Source organism: Vipera ursinii (genome assembly GCF_947247035.1).
Source record: "Vipera ursinii genome assembly, chromosome: 4".
Taxonomy (NCBI): Eukaryota; Metazoa; Chordata; class Lepidosauria; order Squamata; family Viperidae; genus Vipera; species Vipera ursinii.
The window spans coordinates 94,301,410-94,321,669 of NC_139514.1; positions in this window are offsets into that span (position 1 = coordinate 94,301,410).

Below are 20,260 nucleotides of genomic sequence, written 5' to 3' on the forward strand. Positions count from 1 at the left end.
ATGATTGGGTAAAATGCTCACCATAATTTGGGAATGCATGGTGTGTGTGTGTGTGAGTGTGTGTGTGTGTGTGTGTGAGTGTGTGTGTGTGTGTGTGTGTGTGTAAATATGTAACTGTGTGGTGAGAGAGACAGAGAGAAACAAAGAGAGTGTATGAATGCATATAATGTTAATTTTAAGTTCAAAAAGGTACATTTCCTCTGAGCTTGTGTGTAACTTTGTTTTAAGGAAATAACAATCCACTATGGAGGCTCCCTTATTTCCAAGTATGAATAGGGAGAAAAATCTCTATATATTCTCAGTGGTTTTCATCAGGATATTCTTCTCTGTTTGCATTTCTTGCAATATCAGATCATCATGTATGTAAAGATGAACTGTCCTGACCCAGAGAAATGTTATGTGTGACAGCCAAGGTCAAAGGTTTTTTGTTTTTTCTGTTTTTTCTCTGCAGGGATCTGACTGTCAGCTGCCCAGGTTTAGCGTGTAGGCCCTTGCAGAGACAAGAAAAATAAATTAATAAATAAAGGTTTAAAATGTGTTAGCATCACCTGCAAGGTGATACACAAAGGTTTCAAAAGAAAGAACTATAAAAGAAGATACAGTGGGGAGACAGAAGGTATGAATGAGAGGAGACTGGACATGGTGTGGAACAGGAAAGACCAAAAGAAATAGGATCCACAGCCAAGGAGAAGATCCAGCAAAATACTGAGGAAGTTAAAATCAAAGGAAGAGAGAGAGAGAGAGAGAGAGAGAGAGAGAGAGAGAGAGAGAGAGAGAGAGAGAGAGAGAGAGAGAGAGAGAGAGAGAGAGAGAGCAGCTCTGAACTCTCCATGGGGGCCCAACAAACTCTACATGGCTCAGAGGCTGGATAACTGGCCAAGAGACCATTAAGAGCAGAAAAAACTAGCAGTGAAGCATTTTTTTTCATTGTAAACAAAGCAATAGAAATGAAAGTCATTTAGTTAAGTTCACATAAAATCTTATAAATAAACTTTGTACTATATTAAAAGGACTACTACATAAAGAGGATTGCCTTCACTTGTTAGCTGCCTGTCTGTCTCTGGTTTCCTTCCTTCCTTCCTATCCTCTTCTACCCTCTGACACCATGTACTGTTGGTGTATATCAGGGGTCCTTTTAAATGGAAGGAAATGATGACAAGTTATGGGGATAGAAATATTGTGTTCCCTTCTGTCAAAATTCATAGTCCATTAATATTCATTGCTGCATTTTTACATCTCCCAAATAATTAAATAACTCAAATAAAATGAAGTTGGACCAGGATGGAAATACAAATATAGACTTTGATGGCTCTATAGTGCTGCTTTGAAGATGAGATACAGTAAGTATGATTCCTTATTTGCTGACAATCCAACCTGTTGTTGTTTTCATTGCTATTGATTGCTTTTGTGTGTGTATGTCCTTTGAATCTGCTTTTTACTCCTGGTGACTGCTAGGCCTAGTCTCTGCAATTTTCTTGGCAAGAATTTCAGATGTGGTTTGCCACTGCTTCTTTCCAAGGACTGAGAGAGTAACTGGCCCAAGGTCACCCAGGTGGCTTTGTGCCTACATAGAACTAGATCTCACAGTCTTCTGATTTTTAGCCTGTCACTTTAATCAATAGGGAATTAAGTTCTGCATTAGAAGTAAAATATTTAATGTGTAGATCTTCTCATCTGTTTAAAAGTAAATCATATTGAGTTCATTCTAAATTGCCTGGTAATCTAATCATTTTTTAAAAAATATCCTGTTTGCTAGAGATTTAAGCAGATTATATAAAATATAGATGATTTTTCCTAGAATTATTAAAAATACCCTTTTTATTTTGATTCCTTCCTAAAACAAAAAATAGAAAATGGCTCGTAGTGTCAGTTTTACACTGAAAACAAGTTATAGTTTAGATAAGACAACTACTGCTCTCTGGTTGTTGTTGTTGTTAGCTGCGAAGTCGTGTCCGACCCATCGCGACCCTATGGACAACATTCCTCCAGGCCTTCCTGTCCTCTACCAGCTCTCTGGTTAGATCTAGTCAACTGGTGACAAAACTCTGAGAGTGAAGATTAGGGGACTTACATTTATCTTACACATAAGATGAAAATGTTTATAGTTTATGTGGATTCTCCCACATATACATACTCCACCATCTGGTCTTGAGGTTTCTGTTACATCTATTTTTGAATCATTAAAGTAAATGAAGTGAATAACACAATTAAACTTGTTTACTTGTCATGTAATAGCCAGTTAACAATGAAATGTACCTTCTACTTTTTTGCTATGCAGTGCAATAAACATATCTTAATGCAGCAAAAAGTGATTTCTTAAAATTAATGCCAGATAAATATATTTAATTTATAATTTAATAATCCAAAAATGCATTAGTTCTTCCAGTTACATTCTACCTATGATAATTGTATCAGCAGCCATATGAATAAAACCAAGTATAATTAAAACCATAAAACACAAATAAGTAGCATGGAAGGGAAAAAAGCCTGCAAGCACAATTTAATGCTACTAATCAGACACACTTGGGTTTTACAAAGACCTTTGTGCAGAATTGTATAAACACACACACACACACACACACACACACACACAGAGAGAGAGAGAGAGAGAGAGAGAGAGAGAGAGAGAGAGAGAGAGAGAGAGAGAGAGAGAGAGAGAGATCAAGGATCTGTCACTCTCCATACTGTATGTTGATAAAATATTACCAGAATGCAAATCCCTGGCCATACTAGCTGAAATTTTCCACAAGTGATAACTTTGAGTTATCAAAACTGGCAGTCTGTTATTTTGGGAGGGGAGGGGAGGGGAGGGGAAGGGAGAGAGAGAGAGAGAGAGAGACTGGGCATCAGAAAGAAATAAAAATATTGTTTCTGCTTTGATTCTGATAGCATTAACCAATAGCTTTGGTCATACTGACCACTAACATGCAATCTCCAGTATGGTCAACCAATTGAAATGATTATAACAGTTTCATCAATAAATGACATTAAAAAATAAACAAACCCACCTTTAATCTAGAATATGCCACTCACTGAAAAAAACAAAACAAAACAGTGAAGCTGTTTTGTTCTGATCAGATTGTTTAAGCCGATTGTCAGAATCCATTATATCTTTAGAAGCAAGTGTTGCCAGTCTGCTCTTCTATTTCATCCCTGTGCAAAGCTGTCTGATGGACACACTGCACCGTAAGTCCATTATGCCCAGGAATCAAGAAATCAAAGCATATTGACTCAGTAAACACACAAACATAAAAAGAATGAGCTAATGTGGACAAGATGTTGCTACTGAATTATAGGCATACCTTGCCTATGATTCAAGGCTATCTTTCTTTACATTTCTAGCCACATATTTGTTCAATAAGAAAGGCAGAAGGAGAATATTAATATTAAATGGTTTTGAGCTCTCCTACTCTCTATTTCCCTCTCCCTACTCTCTCTCTGATTTCTCCTTCTCTATGAATAAATAAAGAATATGTGATAAATTCACAATTCACGCCATTTTCTTCTTCGAGTATTTCCATACTACTATTGTTTTACTCCTCAGACTTTCCAAAGAACTTGCAATTATCTTTCCTGTTGACATTCATGGAAAGAACATGCTAAGATTATTGTGAATCAATCAATGTTTGGACCAGAAAATCAATAAGACAATAAAACATTTTAATCTAGTCAGTCCTGTTGACCTCCTAAATTACCAGTGGCCCTGGAAAAGTACAAACCTCCATTGCTCCCATCTTCTACAAAACAAACTACAAAAAGAAAGGAAGTAAAATAAGTTGTTACTACTATCATGATGCAAGTTTTGAGAGGGATGGTGAAATATACAAGTTGGTTTATCACCATCACTAGTGAAAGACATTGCAAATATTCAAGCAGAAAATTACTTTTAGGTAAAGAGCTGTAGATACTAATGGTGAAATACTCTGATTTTGCTCATTATCAAGTCAATATTTTGAAATTACATCACCAAACCCTGTTAGACCACTCTTCCTTTTTTATTTTTCCTTAGAACTGAATTAGTGCTCCAGAGGCTAGTTTATGAATTTCTTTTATGGATGCCACTTTAATAATTAACTGAACAAATTGCTCTCACTCGCTCCCTCCCTCCCTCCTTCTCTCCCTCCATTGTCCCATCCTTCCTCCCTCTTTCCCTTTCTCCTCTCCCTCACTCCCTCCATTCCTCCCTCCCTCCCTATCTCTCTCTCTCTTTCTCTTTCTGATAGGAATAATATTAAAATAGCAGTTTAGTTTAACATTGTGTAAAATGACCAAGGAAGTAGTCTGCTTCTTTTGTCAACGAGACTCACAGATCTGGTTTCAATTTCTCACCACAAATAGATTTAATCCACCACACTTACAAAACTGCTATTGAACTGCTTTGCCTGATTTCAGCCTTAAAAAACCCTAAGCAATATTGAAAATGAAGGTGGCAAATAAAAGTATACAACAACTTCCATCTCTTTCTCCCCTCTCTCTTTTTCAGTATAGTTGAGAAGTAACCAGTGTGTGCGATAGACCACCCTGTTCTCGGCTGTTCTCTTTAAACAAACATGCTTAAGTTATCTTTATTTATCTAGAAGCCAATTCATGGGTTAAGAATTATAATGTCATGGCCACATTTTGTCTCTCTTGATGGGGTGAAAATTTAGAAATAAATATGACCCCAGCATTGAAATAGTTTTGAGCAACTAATGCCATGCAAATCCTATATTTTTTTTATTGTTACCCAGTCTGAGAAATGATATTGGCCATGACATCAAGAGAGTTTACAAGTAGGTTTTTTTTTTCTCCCGAAGATTATGGTAATATTCTGAAATTAATTATTTAAGCATAGCAATCCACACAACTCTGTATGTATGTGTTGTTTTTATTTGAATGTGTTGTCTGTTCAAAAGTTTGAGATGATTCTGAAATTTTCAAATATTGAATGCATGATGACTATGAAGCTCTGCTCATTTTTTTAACAAGGTATAAAAACATAGTTTTCATTGCATTTTTCATCTTGACTTTTTTGACCACACCTGTGGATGCCCTTGGAATGTTTGGTTCAATATAGCCAATACTTGGCCAACAGCAGACTATTGAAAAAGAAGTACAATAAAGGAGACTCTGTGGCAGTTTTTGTTTGATTTAATCTCTCCCTCTGTCTCTCTCTCTCTCTCCCCTCCTCTCTCTCTCTCTCTCTCTCTCTCTCTCTCTCTCTCTCTCTCTCTCTCTCTCTCTCTGTGTGTGTATGCATGGGTGTGTGTGAAAGAGAGAGGGGGGGAGGGAGGGAGAGAATCTAAATCTTAAGCCCATTTGGATACATATCACAAGCCCTTACTTTCCCAAAGTCAGTTTCCCTCCAACTTCATAAGGTCAGGAAAAGGATACATCCTATGGGCATTATCACATCATCTTAGGAGTTATTGAAGTGTGTGATACTTTTTTAAGTTATATGATTGAGGTGAGTAGTCTTAATTCAGATTAAGCAGAAAAGTGTACATATAGTAAAAGGTAAAGGTTCCCCCGCACATGTGTGCTAGTCTTTTCCAACTCTAAGGGGCCGGTGCTCATCTCTGTTTCAAAGCCGAAGAGCCAGCGCTTGTCCGAGGACGTCTCTGTGGTCATGTGGCCAGCATGACTAGACGCCAAAGGCGCACAGAACACTGTTACCTTCCCACCGTACTGGTCCCTATTTTTCTACTTGCATTTTTACATGCTTTCGAAGTGCTAGGTTGGCAGAAGCTGGGACGAGTAACAGGCGCTCACTCTGCTATGCAGCACTTGGGATTCGACCCACCAAACTGCCAATCTTCTGATCGACAAGCTCAGCATCCTAACCCACTGAGCCACCGCGTCCCTCGTACATATAGTACTACCAATGTAATCAAAATTCAAAAAGAGAGTATGATGTAAATTATCAAAATTCATGCTCCACTATTTGTTCTTGCTTTTTGTTAAATCTTCTTGAATCATATCCATCTCTTTTTATCATCATTATTGACAAATACTGTATTATTTTTGTCCCAGTTTTTCCCCTTGTTTCTACAGCTATAGGTTCCCACCAACTGCAAATATAGTGTTTTCTTCCACAGCTCTTAAATTTAATTTCAGTTAAAATATTCTAATGCCATCCATATGGTTATTTTCCTGTATTCAATAATTTCCTCCTTTGTGACATTATAAATTACAATTCAGTGGCAATTTTCGGAGAGATTCACTGAGCCATGCTCTCAAATTGGGGAAGCTGGATTGTGCTACTTCTTGCTAGGCCAAACCATTGAAATCCATTTGTCTCTTCATCCAATAAGTACAACAGAAGAGTTCTGATGATATCCAAAAAAAATATGAATCATTATTTCATATCTGCCATCAAGTCTTTTTGACTCTAGCAACAATACAGACATATTTTCTCCATGAAAGTCTCCCATTCTTAACTAAGATGTCTTCTCCCAAAATACATATTGAAATCATTCTGGTCAGTCCACCTGGCACATTTGGATCCATTCTGCCTTTTTCAAATAGTTTTCCAGCATTTGACACCGGGAAATTTCACATAGTGTAACCATAGTAGGATGGTATGGTAGTTAAAGTATTGGACTTAAAAACTGGAAGAGCCAGCTACAGGTCAGCTAGGGATGTTTGTTGATAAGCTGAATTTACCCTATGAAGTTGGTGTTGTGGGAAAAACCCTACATATTCATAATAAATAATAGCTGTTGGACTGATGTTACATGCAGCAATTTATCGAAGGATGTATTTCTCCAGCCTTGCTTGATGAAAGTAAAATACACATCCCAACTTTTATTTATTTTATTTGTGAACATATGCCCACTAAGTAACAAAAAATGAACCCAAGGTTATGGCATCTAACTAGCTAGCATAATTAGACACCAATATAAGAAATATAGAATTTAAAACAAAATTAAACAAGATTAAAGGCAGTCTATCCTTTTTTGGAATGAAATTGCATGATAAAGTATCTCAGGGATCTCTTTCTCTGTTTTCATAGTGATGCAATGGTAAAATATGGATAGTTTAATATCGTCCTATAACTTACCACAGTTATTATCACAATAAACACAATAAAATTATGTTCTCTTTATCATCCATAACTCACTTCTTTCATAAATATTTATTTAATTGTGCTTCAGAGAAGTATTCAGGCTTGCTAATGTAAATTATTCAGACTGACAATACAGTAATTGTTTAATTAATTTACTAGCTTACAAAGCAAACTTACCTTTTATAAAAAGATTCACCGCACTTAATTTGCAATATCTTGTTTTGGAGAGATAGAGTTGTGTAGCTGGTTCTTTGCAGGCATTGAGTGAGACGGAAGGTTCAAAATAGCAACAGGCTTTATTGAAGGTCAGGACATAACAGAAGCAATATAGGAGCTGCTGAACAGCTATTTATACAGTTGGCTGATAGGTGGCTACCAATAGGTTTAAAGCAGAGATTTCCTGCCCAAAGACCTACTTAGCCAGCTGGAGACAACCTGTCTGGGCTAGCTAGCAACCGTTACAAGCATACATGTGAACTAAGCACTTAGCAATTGAACTTAAGCAATTAGCAAGCAGTGCAACATAAGCAAACACTTACAGCAAGTAAAAAGGCCAATACATTACACCCCTTCCCCCTGGATGGTATACACATCCATTTGGTTACAAAATCTTGTAGGTATTTTGGGGGCCTTTGGGCTTGTTCGGAGTGTCGGGGGGTTGCCAGAATCTCCCTATCTTCCAGTTTGACAGCCGTGCTGGGTAGACCCGGGCTCTGTGGTTCGGTGAAGTCAAAACAACTTGAGTCCCTTTGGCTGGCCTGTCCCAGTAGGCCCAGCCCAAAGTCTAACAGTGCTGTGAAGTCGGCAGGGCTGCTGCTAGGTGTCAGATGACTCTCTGGCTCCTGTGGTCTGGTCAGGGGAAGCGCTTTTATGGCCCTGCCCCCATTCTCTTTTGCATAAAATGTCTCAGAGCGTACTCTGCTGGAGTGTGAGGTTGTGGACTCCAGGTCTGCTTCCCTTGGGAGTCCTGAGCAAATGACTGCTCCATTAGTCACCAGCGCAACTGATCAACATGTCAGTGAATGACTGGTAGGAGAGTGGTCCTGACACTTTAACAACTTCTGCTGCCACCCACAACTGCCCTTGCCTGTAGTTCCACGTCCAAACCTGGTCCCCCACCTGTAAATTCCTAGGTGCCTTCAGATGTGCCATGTCGGAGGCTACTCTATCGGGGTGCAGTCTGTCCAGTTTTGTTATTAGTCTCTTGCCCCAGTGCAGCTCTGCGGAGCTCTTGCCTGTAGCCATGTTGTATGCTGGCATAACAAGAAGTCAGCCAGCCTGTGGTGCCAGTCCCCAAAGGGACTCTTTGGTTGTGTGAACCATCCATTCTGCTTGCCTGTATGACAACGGGTGAAAGGGAACCGATGTAGCATGCCTAATGATATTGGCCCTGAGGAAGGCCTAGAACTCTGACACGGTGAACTGGGCTCCATTGTCAGAGACTACAATGTCCGGCAGCCCATGTGGTGCAAACAGTGACCGCAATACCTGGATGGTCCTTGCAGTAGTCATATTGGGGATTGGAACCACCTCCAACCATTTAGAGTGGCTATTGACCACTATTAAAAACAACTGTCCCTGAAAGGGTCCAGCAAAATCTATGTGGATTCTTGACCACAGTGCGTGTGTTTCTTCCCATCAGTGGACAGGGGTCTGCGGCATCTCTGGTCTGGACTGTAACACCCATGTACTTGGGCCTCGATAGCTTTATCTAGCCATGGCCACCAGAGGTAACTCCTCCCCAGTCCCTTCATCTGGATGATGCCCAGATAGCCTTCATGCAGAGACTGGAGAACCCTGGGCCTTAGTGAGCTGGGGACTACAACCCTACTACCCCAAAGGATGCATCCCTTGTGAGCTGAAAGCTCATTTTTCTGACTGAAAAAAACTCTGGAACTTGGGCCCCCACTATTTTCTAGCTATCCTATATGAATCCAAGCCAATACTCAACTTAGAATATTGTTGACTGCCGTTTCTGCAACAACATCTCCTGTGTGTAGGGGAAACTCTGGCAAGTCTTGTATTGCTAATATGCATGCAGCTGGAGACCGATCGGGCTTCACATGTGGTAAGGGCAATCTACTAAGGCCATCTGCATGGCCCATTTCTTTGCTGGGTTTGTGAACCAGCCTGTAGTCGTAGGCCAAAAGGCAGATAGACCACCTCAACATTTGTGGCAACAGAATTTGAGGTGTCTTCTTGTCAGTTGTAAACAAGCCTAGCAAAGGCTTGTGGTCAGTAAAGACTGTGAACTGCCTCCCATATAAATAGTTATGGAACTTTTTAACCCCGGCCATTATGGCCAAAGCCTCTTTGTCAATTTGTACATAATTGCGCTCCACTGAGGACACGGTCCTCAAGTAATAGGTGATAGGTGACTGTCACCCACCCGTCAACAAGTGACTCAGCACAGTTCCAACCCCATATGGGGAAGCATCACACATGATGCAAATTGGAAGCTTTTCATTAAAGTGCGTGAGCACCGAGTTCAAGGACAACAACGCCTTGATTGCATGGAAACTCCTTTTGTGGAGCTTGGTCCGCTACCATTGTCTGAGAGCCAGTGTAGCAGCTCTGCCACTGTGGAGTTGTTAGGGAGGAATAAATGATAAAAGTTGAGGAGGCCAAGAAGGCTTGAAGCTCTCCCTTGGACCTAGGGCTTGGTGCCAGCTGAATTGCTTTCAGCTTTTGACTCTGCAGAATGGATGCCCTTGGTATCAATTCAAAACTCAAGGAATTATGTGGACAGAACCACAATCTTGCATTTGTCTCTCCTTAATCTAAGTCCCGCAGCATGGAACCACTGAAGGATGGCTCTAAGCTGCTAAGCCAGAACTTCTGTGGACTCCCTGAAGATGAGTACATCATCAAAGTAGGGGCAGACCCCCAGAATACACTTGAGCATGTGCTCCATGATCCCCTGAAAAATCCCTGGGGCTACACTCACCCCGAATTGAAGGCACTTTACCTTGAAGGCTCCCCTGTGCATAACAATTGTTTGGGTGGCTGCCATGGCCTTGTCCACTGGCAGCTGTAGGTAGGCCTGCACTAAATCTAATTTAGCAAACACACGGCCTCCTTGCAATGATGCCAGAATATGGCTGACGACTGAGACAGGGTACACATGCTGCTGTAGTGCACAGTTAATGGTACACTTGTAGTCAGCACATATTCATACCTCTCTGTTGGCCTAGAGTGGCGGTACAATGGGGGGTCTCCCACTTCCCACTTTCTACGGGCTGCAAAACCCTCTGACTAACAAGCTTGTCCAGCTCTGCATCAATTTTATGCTTTAATGCAAATGGCACAGGGTGGAGCTTAACCCGAATTGGCGCAACCTGGGGATTAAGTTTAAAAGTTATCAGAGGGCCCTTGCACTCTCCCAAACTTGGGCCAAAAACATCTGCAAATTCCTTGCAGATTTGTTTGAGTCTGGTGAGTGCCAGTGACCTGGATGCCCAATGCATCGAACCAATCAAGTCTGATGAGGCTTGTACGTTGGCCATCTACCACAATAATATCTAGTGGGCCTGAAAACCCCTTGAACTTCACCACAAGTGTGGCCTCACCCTTGACCGCCACTCTGAAATTCTGGAAATCAGTAAGCAGAATACTAGATGGTCGTAGCTTGACCCATCTGTTGCTATGGCTGCAAATGTGCAGAAATGTTCTGATGGAGATGATGGACACAGTGGAGCCTATGTCCAGTTCCATTTTACATGGAATTCCTTGAAGTTTGACCTGCAGTCGTAACTTCTGCTTAAGAGGTCGGTGGGCACCAGTGTGGAAAATGTTCTGGTGACTGGAGCAGAATCTGACTTGGTATTGCTCCAGGGCCCCGGTACCTCTCCTGAAAGTCTCATCTGGCTGGCGGTCTCTGGTGACCTTAACAGATGGCGGCAATGTGGCCTGGTTTTCCACATGCCCGGCATGTGGCTGTCCTGAAACAGCAATCTGCATGTTGATGGCCACCTCCGCAGCCCAAGCACCTTGGGAACAGAACTGCCTTGTCAGCCGGCCTCATTCCTCTTTTGTGGTGCTACTGAATCTTGTCAACTTCGTGGTTGGAATCGGTGTCTTCCAATCATTCAGCATCCTTGTGGTGGATGGTTTCTGTAGATGGCATGCTTTTGGAGGGCTGCAATGCCTTCACAGCCCCTCTGGTAGCTTCATCCACCGTGACGTCCTTTAAGGCCTCTTGAAGTGAGAGAGTCTCCTTCGCAAATAGTTTTTGTTGGAGCTCTCTGTTCCTGAGTCCACAGACTAAGCGGTCTCTTACTCGCTCCTCTAGGTCAGAGAAATTGCAGAGTTGTGATGCTTTGCAAAGTACTGTGATGAATTCTGTCACTGACTCGCTGGGTTGTTGTTCGCATTGTTTGAAGGCATGCCTCCATGCTATCACTGATAGCTTAGACTCAAAATGGTCACACAGTTTCTTCTTGAGGTCAGCATACGTGATAGTTTCTAGTAGTGTCGGGGCAACCAAGTTCTCAGCGATATCAAAGGTGGCTGGGCCACACATGCAGAGGAGGGACGCGGCCTTCAGCCCATCTTCGTTGACTTGATTTGCACACAGGTAGTTCTCTACATGGGAAATGTATAGACAGCCATCTCTCTGGGTGTGTCATGTTGAATTCCTCAAGCTTTCTGACCTTTGCTCTGGTGCATAGTCTTCACGGCTCATGTCTCACTTTGCCTCATGCTGCTGGCTTCTGTGTAGGCCCTAGGATGGTTCCTCAGGGCGGGATGGTCTCCAGCGTGGCTTGCTAGGCAGACAGAGGGGGGGGATGCTGTTCCCTACCAAGCTCTGAGATAGTCTCACCCACTAGTGACTTCAGGCTCTTACGATGAAGCAGCACATCCCACCTTCATTGCCAGTATTGTGTATCCGGTTCTTTGCAGGCATTGAGCAAGATGGAAGGTTCAAAACAGCAACAGGCTTTATTGAAAGTCAGAACATAACAGAAGCAACGTAGGAGCTGCTGCACAGCTATTTATATGGTTGGCTGATAGGCAGCGACCAATAGCAGAGGTTTCCCGCCCAAAGACCTACTTAGCCAGCTGGAGACAACCAGTCTGGGCCAGCTAGCAACCGTTACAAGCACACACATGAACTAAGCACTTAGCAATTGAACTTAAGCAATTAGCAAGCAGTGCAACATAAGCAAACACAGCATGTAAAAAGGCTGATACATTACATATAGTTTAATTTAAAAAACAAAAACAAAAATAGGATCTGAATCTGTTCAGTCTGAAATGCTACTCTGTAATTCAAAAGAAAATACTAAACATCCTGAAAGCCACATATACATATACATACACAGAGAGAAACATTCACACTTCTCTGAATTTTTGGGGAAAAAAGAGCCTGCATTGACATTTAATATTTCTCAAGTAAGGTTATCAGTGTTTGAGCTTCAAATGACCTTTCCTAGCAATGGAATTGATCTTCAGAGAAGGCATTCAAGATTGAAGTGGTGATAGCCTGTCTATATAGATCTAAAAAAGAAAATATTAAGCATTTTTTAGGAACTGAAGTGTAGAGAAGCATGGTCTATGAAATTGATTTCAACATTATACATAAGGTATAAGATTACGTTATCCAAATAAAAGGGCAAAAGAGAAAAATAACATTTGAAATGTTTATGCATTCCATGCTTGTCCAGAGATACTTTCTTAATCTTTGAAAGTAGGCATGCTAGAGAAAACGTCTAATAAATGGACAAAATACCATTTTTGTGTAGTGTAGAAGAATAACAACGAAGGAAACAGTTGATACCATAATCTAGAATAGAGTATTTGTAAAGGAATGTTCAGACACTTTACCTACCTTTGAAAATAATACCAGATTTTAATTTTGTGTACTAGATATTTTTATTTATTAGTTTATTCATAAGTCACAGATCTGTCCAAAAGGAACCTCAAGCAAATACGTAACATTAAACATAGCGGCTTAAGGGCAAAGCAAGCCATCTTTGAAAAAGTCAGACTGGAAAAGAAAAACATTTAAAACCTATCAGCTATCAAATTGAAGCCAAGTTCCTAAGCTTGTGATAGCAAAACCAAGTGATGCTTTTCATATGTGAATAAGCTGTCAGAAACCTAGCAATAAAGGAAATGTGAGTGTTATTGTATATACAATATTTTCAATGAAGTGAAGCCAATCAATGCACTCACATGTACAGTATGAGTCAGATTTCTATAGTTAGCTCAAAAGAATGTTTTATATTTTTATACACTTCAGCATTATAGTACATTTAACAAATAATGTTATTTATCTACAATATTTCCTATAATTTTATTCTTTATGCATATATAAATAACTCAAGGCAACAAACATACATAATCCTCCTTCTATTTTTCCCAGAACAACAACTCTATAAGGTGAGTTGGTCTGAGAGGAAATGACTGCCCAAACTCACAGTCTCCTGGTTTCTAGCTTGGTGCCCTTACCCACTAAACAAAAATGGCAAATTTATCTAGTAATTAAACAAAAGGTAAAACAAGTAGCTTCAAAATGAGTCTTCAAAGGGATCTGAGCAAAGAACCTCATTGAAGTTCCTTTGGATCTTCTGAATCACTTTACTTGTAAAAGCTAAGCAGCTCTGTTATTTCACTTGGCCTTTCTTCAGAGGCTCAACAGCATCAATAGTTTAAAAAAGGCACAAATCAGGTACAAGAAGTGCCAGGATGTATGATGAGCATTTGCTCAAGAGAATCATTTTGGTTGTTAGAACTGCAAGGCTTCAAGGTAATGTAAAGCACTTCATTGAGAAGAATCCTGTTGTCTCCTCACCTCAATAATAATAATTAAAAAATCACATAGCTTCACTAAGTCAAAGCCAAGCTACCTTGCACAAACCTTCTGGCAAATAATCAGCCTTTGTGGTAGGTTAGGTCAGGAAATAGAAACTATACAAAGTTCAGAAGTATTACTTTATTGTTGTAGATTATAATAACAGAATCTTAAAAGCCTGTCTTAAAACAAACAAAATTTACCAGTTGCCCAGGACTGCATTGCTGTTTCTCTCTTCTTAAAAGTTCATCCATTTCTTAAGCCTGCAGCTTTACACAAATATATCTATTTAGATAAAACATATTCATTCCACAAGCAGTGAGTTTACAGTGCAAATCCTCTCTACTGAAATAAATTAACACACTTATGCACGTTATACATTAACACAATGTATAATCACATTGCCATGACTATGAACTTCTCCATGTATAATTTAGGCAAGTTAGTATTTAACACTAAAATAATTCATTTCTTCCAGACAATTGTGATTGATCTTGGCTTACTACTGTGTTTCCCCGAAAATAAGACCCAACTGGAAAATAAGTCCTAGCATGATTTTTTAGGATGCTCGTAATATAAGGCCCACCTCAAAAATAACCCCCAGTTAAGACAGCCAGACATATGCATTTAGTACCATTTTTCTCTGAAAATAAGATCTAAATGGAAAATAAGCCCTAATGCATCTTTTCGAGCAAAAAATAATATAAGACCCAGTCTTATTTTGGGGAAAACTTGGTAAAGATTTTAACAAAAAGTTATGCAAAGTTTTGAAGTGATTTGAGGAAATTCAACTAAATACTCTCAAATCAAATGTTTGATATGTGCTGAGGAGTTAAATCAAGATAGAAGTCTTTGAAATACTTCAGCAAAGATTTGATGGACTTTGTGTCTTTCCTGATTCTTTGACACAGTTGTAATGCCTCCTTCATATTCATTCATATATGAATTAAACAGTGTAATGCATCCTTCCAATGAGTTTAATTACTTCTGCAGTCTTGCCTATCGGAATATTACATTTTCACTATAATTTATTTAGGCAGATTCACTCAGCTATACTCCCCTACTTTTTTTTTTAATCTGGTTTGTTATTTTTATGTGATTTTTTTCTCTCTACAGCTCTCACTTTTTCTGACTTGTATTTCCAGTAAATCCAGTCTGCTTGTGACTGTTTTAGCTGTTTCAGACCTCGTTTACATTCCATTTCTTCCTCTTCAACCATTTTTTTAAGGAATAAAAGCATTTACTGTTTTTCCTTGCTGTTTATCTGTTACTGTTGTGTCTTGTACTGAATAAATTAACTTTCTTCATTAAATGAGTAGAATTGAGTATGTCTACTTGTATTAAGCTATTTGCTCAGGCTTAAATACTGCTTCACGTGCAATCAAATCTAAGAAGAGCACACACCAATTCAATTAATACAGCAGGTTAAAAATACAGTAAAGAAATAGTCGTCACATAATTTTACTTGTACTATACCAGGGATTAACATAACCCTAAAATAGATAGAATAGCATTTACTGCAACAAGGAATCTCATCTCATTTCATATCTCATATCTCAAATTACTCCAGAAACTTTTTTGGAAAAACAAGTCTCAGGGGCTTTCCTAAATCTTAATTGTCTGGTACTGATTTAATTCTGGAATGGAAAAGCTTCTCTTCTAGTCCCTGATGGTTAGAGTAGGACAATTTTACTTTCTATATCTTATGGCATGGGCAGATGCCACTAGGAGTAGGTGGTCCTAAAAACTTAATGTACTGTAAATACAATTCTATGATAAAAAATAGTCTACATAGAGCTGTGATAAATCACATACTTCTGAAACAGTTAAGTAAAAAGAGGGGGGGAGGGGAAGGATTGTTGCACAGAATAGGCTATTTCCAGAGGCAGCTCATCTTGTCGATTTGCATATACACAAGATTACCAGCCAAGAAAAAATGTGTATTAGTCTTTAGTAGGAATTAAAACCAACAAGGCAAGGGCAGCTTCTTAACAGAATTTTTGCTAGGCATTTTAGAAGCTTTTGTTTTGTTGTGCTATTACTTTCATATGCTAGTTTCTGCACAACACAGATCTCTCACCACCTAGAGTAGCTTATTGCTACCTTATTCCCACCCCTCTCTAATGGTTTTGCTAACTGCTACAGAGAGATCAGTATGCCTTCAAATTAGCTAAAACCCTCACTTTTATATCAGTGTTCATTAGAAAAATCCAAAGCTTTCTTCCATTTTCTCCATCAGTGGTTAAGGCACCAAGCTTGGAAGCAGGGGTCTGTAGGTTCTAGTTCAGTGATGGCAAACCTTTTAGAGACCAAGTGCCCAAACTGCAACCCAAAATCCACTTATGTGTCATCGGGTGACAGGTGGGCATGGCCCATTGGGTGGGTATGGCCATTTGGGTGGGTGTAGCCCATTGGGTGGGCTTGGCTGCGGTGGTAACAGCAGACTGGGTGGGACTAAAAAGTTCAATCAATCAATTCCAACTTTGCCAGATCTTTTTTTTCCTGCAAGAAGTTGAAATTGAATCGATTGAACTTTTTTTTTTTTTTGCACACAGCAGTGTGCGAAGCAAAAAAGTTTTATAAAACCCAGTTGAAGGCCTAGGACTGGGGCGATGGTGCGCATGCCCACAGAGAGGGTGCTGCGTGCCACCTGTGGCACATGTGCCATAGGTTCGCCACCACTGTTCTAGTTCCACTTTAGGTGTGAAAGCCAGCTGGGTGACCTTGGGTCAGTCACTCTGTCTCAGCCGATCTCACCTCACAGGGTTGCTGTTGTTTGGGGAAAATAAGAGGAGGAAGGCAGGTTATATATCTTCACCATCTTGAGTTATTTGTAGGAATAATAAAGATACAAATAAATAGGAGTAACTATGATTTTATTTTCAGTAATATTGTATGCAAATATATAATAAGTAGGCAATAATTTTGAGACTTTAATCACAACGATTAAAGAACATTTATAATGTCCACCTCTTATATTAGAAAAAAAGCCCAGTAGATCATATTCAAAATATATTAATATTACTTTAACAGATTATTCTTTTAACCCTTCCATATTTTAGTTTTTCAAAATGTAAAAAAGTAGAATGTATCAAAGAATATACAAACACAGATCTTGCATCTCCTATACGCTCACAGTTCTCTCATGTACCGAATTGAGGTTAATGAAGTCTTGTAATAGGTCAAAATTGGATGTTGTCTTGGAAGTAAAAGCCTTGTACATTATCTTATAATCTTATTCAAAATATTGACTCAGGGTCCATTATTATTCATCAGTAGTAAGGGATAAACCAGCAAGGCGACCTTAATGGACTATGATCAGAGAATACTGATGGATGTCTCCAGAGAGATTTTGAATACCAAATATCAATATCTTTGGACATGCAACTGGATATTCTCATTAGAGAAGAACCCTCCAAATTCTCTCTACCGATGCTTAATAGCTCATGGTAATTTGCATTTTGCCAGCTAACTAACACCCAAATGAACAGTTTAACTTTCAAAATGTTATTTCCATTTCCTGGCATTTCAAATAAGCATCTTTATTTGCTTGTTTTACTGAATGTTTTATTGAAAATGTGAGGTTTTTCAATTTCAATTTCAAAATCAAAACATAAATTTACATACATTTTTGTTATATTGCCCATTGCATGGATAAACTTCTAGGGACCTGAAATTTCATATGCAGACAAAAACATAGCTGTCCTAATTAATATTGAAATCCATTAAGCATTGTCAAAGTAATCTTATCCAGATGTTACATTGGTAGAGAAGTCCTGGTCATTTTACCAATATTGGATAACAGAATCACCAACAGAATTAGCTAACTGAAGCTAATGCTGATATTGTTAGCAAGCCTGTAAGGCATCTCAATATTTTACATGATATTTTATTTATCATATTTCTAATATCTTTTCGTATTTGATTACCTCATGGGTTTGTTTTCTAGTGTAATTTATGTCATTTTGACTATTGAGTAGGCAAATGGATAAAAGTTCTTTGTGAAAAAGTGATGTTGTGTAGAAGCAACAGGAAAACAATTTTCAACCCCAGCAGTTCTTAAAGTGGATTAAAATTATTCCAAATATATTCTTACCATCCCTATAAAACATGTTTTACAGGCAGATTCTTCTTCTTCTTCTTTTGTAATACTCAATAACCTTATTTCTAAAATCTTACATGAATTGCACATTTTGAACTAATAAAGGAGAATATTTGTAGCTCAGGATTGAAATGAGGAGTCATTGCTGCTCTCTGAGCTGGGCTATTTTCTTACAGACATTTCATTACTCAAATCAGTTAACACCATCAGTGCTAGTAGGAGTGGAGTTTGCTTTTAGTTTATATACTAGTGGCTTGCCCTGGGGTGGTTTTAAAGGTTATTTGGTTGGTCTGTTTACTCTTTGGTGTGTTTGGCAGTTTCTCGTTTTTGGATTATTGTTTACTTGATTGTTGGTCTGATGTTAATCTAAGATTATCTGGGTGCTGATTGCTGGTGCAGAGGTGTTTTGATCTTTTTGTTCAGTTCTTGGCTTGTTGATTGTCTCTTGCATAGCACACAGATATTGTTTATGTCTATATGAATAGAATAGAATAGAATAGAATAGAATAGAATAGAATAGAATAGAATAGAATAGAATAGAATAGAATAGAATAGAATAGAATGGAATGGAATGGAATGGAATGGAATGGAATGGAATAGAATGGAATAGAATAGAATAGAATAGAATAGAATAGAATAGAATAGAATAGAATAGAATAGAATAGAATAGAATAGAATAGAATAGAATAGAATAGAATAGAATAGAATAGAACTGGAAGGGACCTTGGAGGTTTTCTAATCCAGCCCCCTGCTTGAGTAGGAGAACCTATACCATTTCAGACAAGTGACTGTCTAGTCTCTTCTTAAAAATGTCCAATGATGAAGTGCCCAGGATTTCTGAAGGCAAGCTGTTCCACTGGTTAATTGTCCTCACTGTTAGGAACTTTCTCCTTAATTCCAGGTTGCTTCACTCTTTGGTCAGTTTCCAACCATTGTTTCTTGTCTTGCCTTCTGGTGCTTTGGAGAATAGTTTGACACCCTCTTCTTTATGGCAGCCCCTCAAATACTGAAATACTGATATCATGTCATCCCTGTTTCTTATTTTCTTGATTCTATCCCTATCTTAATGCAGCCTAGCATTGGCTTTTTGGGCAGATGCAGCACACTTTTGACTATTTAAGTGATTGTCCACTAGGACTAAACAAATTTAGCAACTAAGAAAAATAGCTGTGAGGCTTTGTTTTGAGACTTCTCTTAATATGCACAAAAACTCTTCTGCAGTTAGAAGAAGATGCAAGATCTAACTTTGTTGTTGAAATGACAAAAGCACCATTGCATCATCAAAGAGCTCCGTCCTTTTTATAGGCGTTTATGATGTCACAATCCAGGAGCAAAAGAGAGGAGGTTGGGCTGGAATGGTGAAATTCTGCTTTGATCAATTGATCTATTTTGCTGCTTTCTCCTCCTCCAGACATGAAACACTTCAGTGAAGCAGACAAGTCATGCCTATCAGCTGGTGTATATGTTCACACATTGTACAGGGAAATGTAAAGCAAAATGTAACACTACTTAAATCCAAAATATCTTCATAGTGAGTAGCTCCAAGAGCTTTGACCAAATTCGTCCTTTCTGATATTTCTAAAGAATTTGTGACAACTAAGTCTCTTTATATAGGTTAATATGTTTGAATACTCAAAAACAAAAATGAAATCTCAGGACTACCTGTAAAGTTTTCATTGAGTTGATCAATAATGAATGAAATCTTCTGCATTTGTGTCATGTGTGATCATAATTACAAATCAATGATTAGTGACAAAGATAATCTCTTCTCAGTTGTAAAATGTGAAAATTATACTAGGAAGACAATTCTGTCATTTCTCTCAAATAAGAAAAAGATTTTGTGTCTAATCAACTAGTTTAAATGGAATATTGATTGATTCCTTCCATGGTTCGGAAGACATTATTACAAGCTTTATTCAACATAAGCTGTGTCTTTTTCAGAAAAAAAAAACTTGTTTCAGGCTTCCCCAGAATTTATTACAATAGCTAGATGTCAAGTTTTGCAGCTGAATTCCTGGGTTTTAGCCCTGGGGGAATAATCATGTGAGACATGGCCCACTTCAATGGATCATGCCATAAATTTTGTGTGACAATAAATGAGAAGTGCCTAACTATGGGAATCTTTCTGCTCTAAGTGAGAAGGCTTTAATGGCCCTACAATTGATTTCAAGATTATTAGGCAGCTGAGTATCTCAGGGAAATTGATAAAAAAGCCTAATTTCCCTAAAAATCAGTTAACTATATCAATTAACTGAATTTCAGTTATCATTTAGAAAAATGATAACAGATAGTTATGAGTTATGTCAGTTAGCTA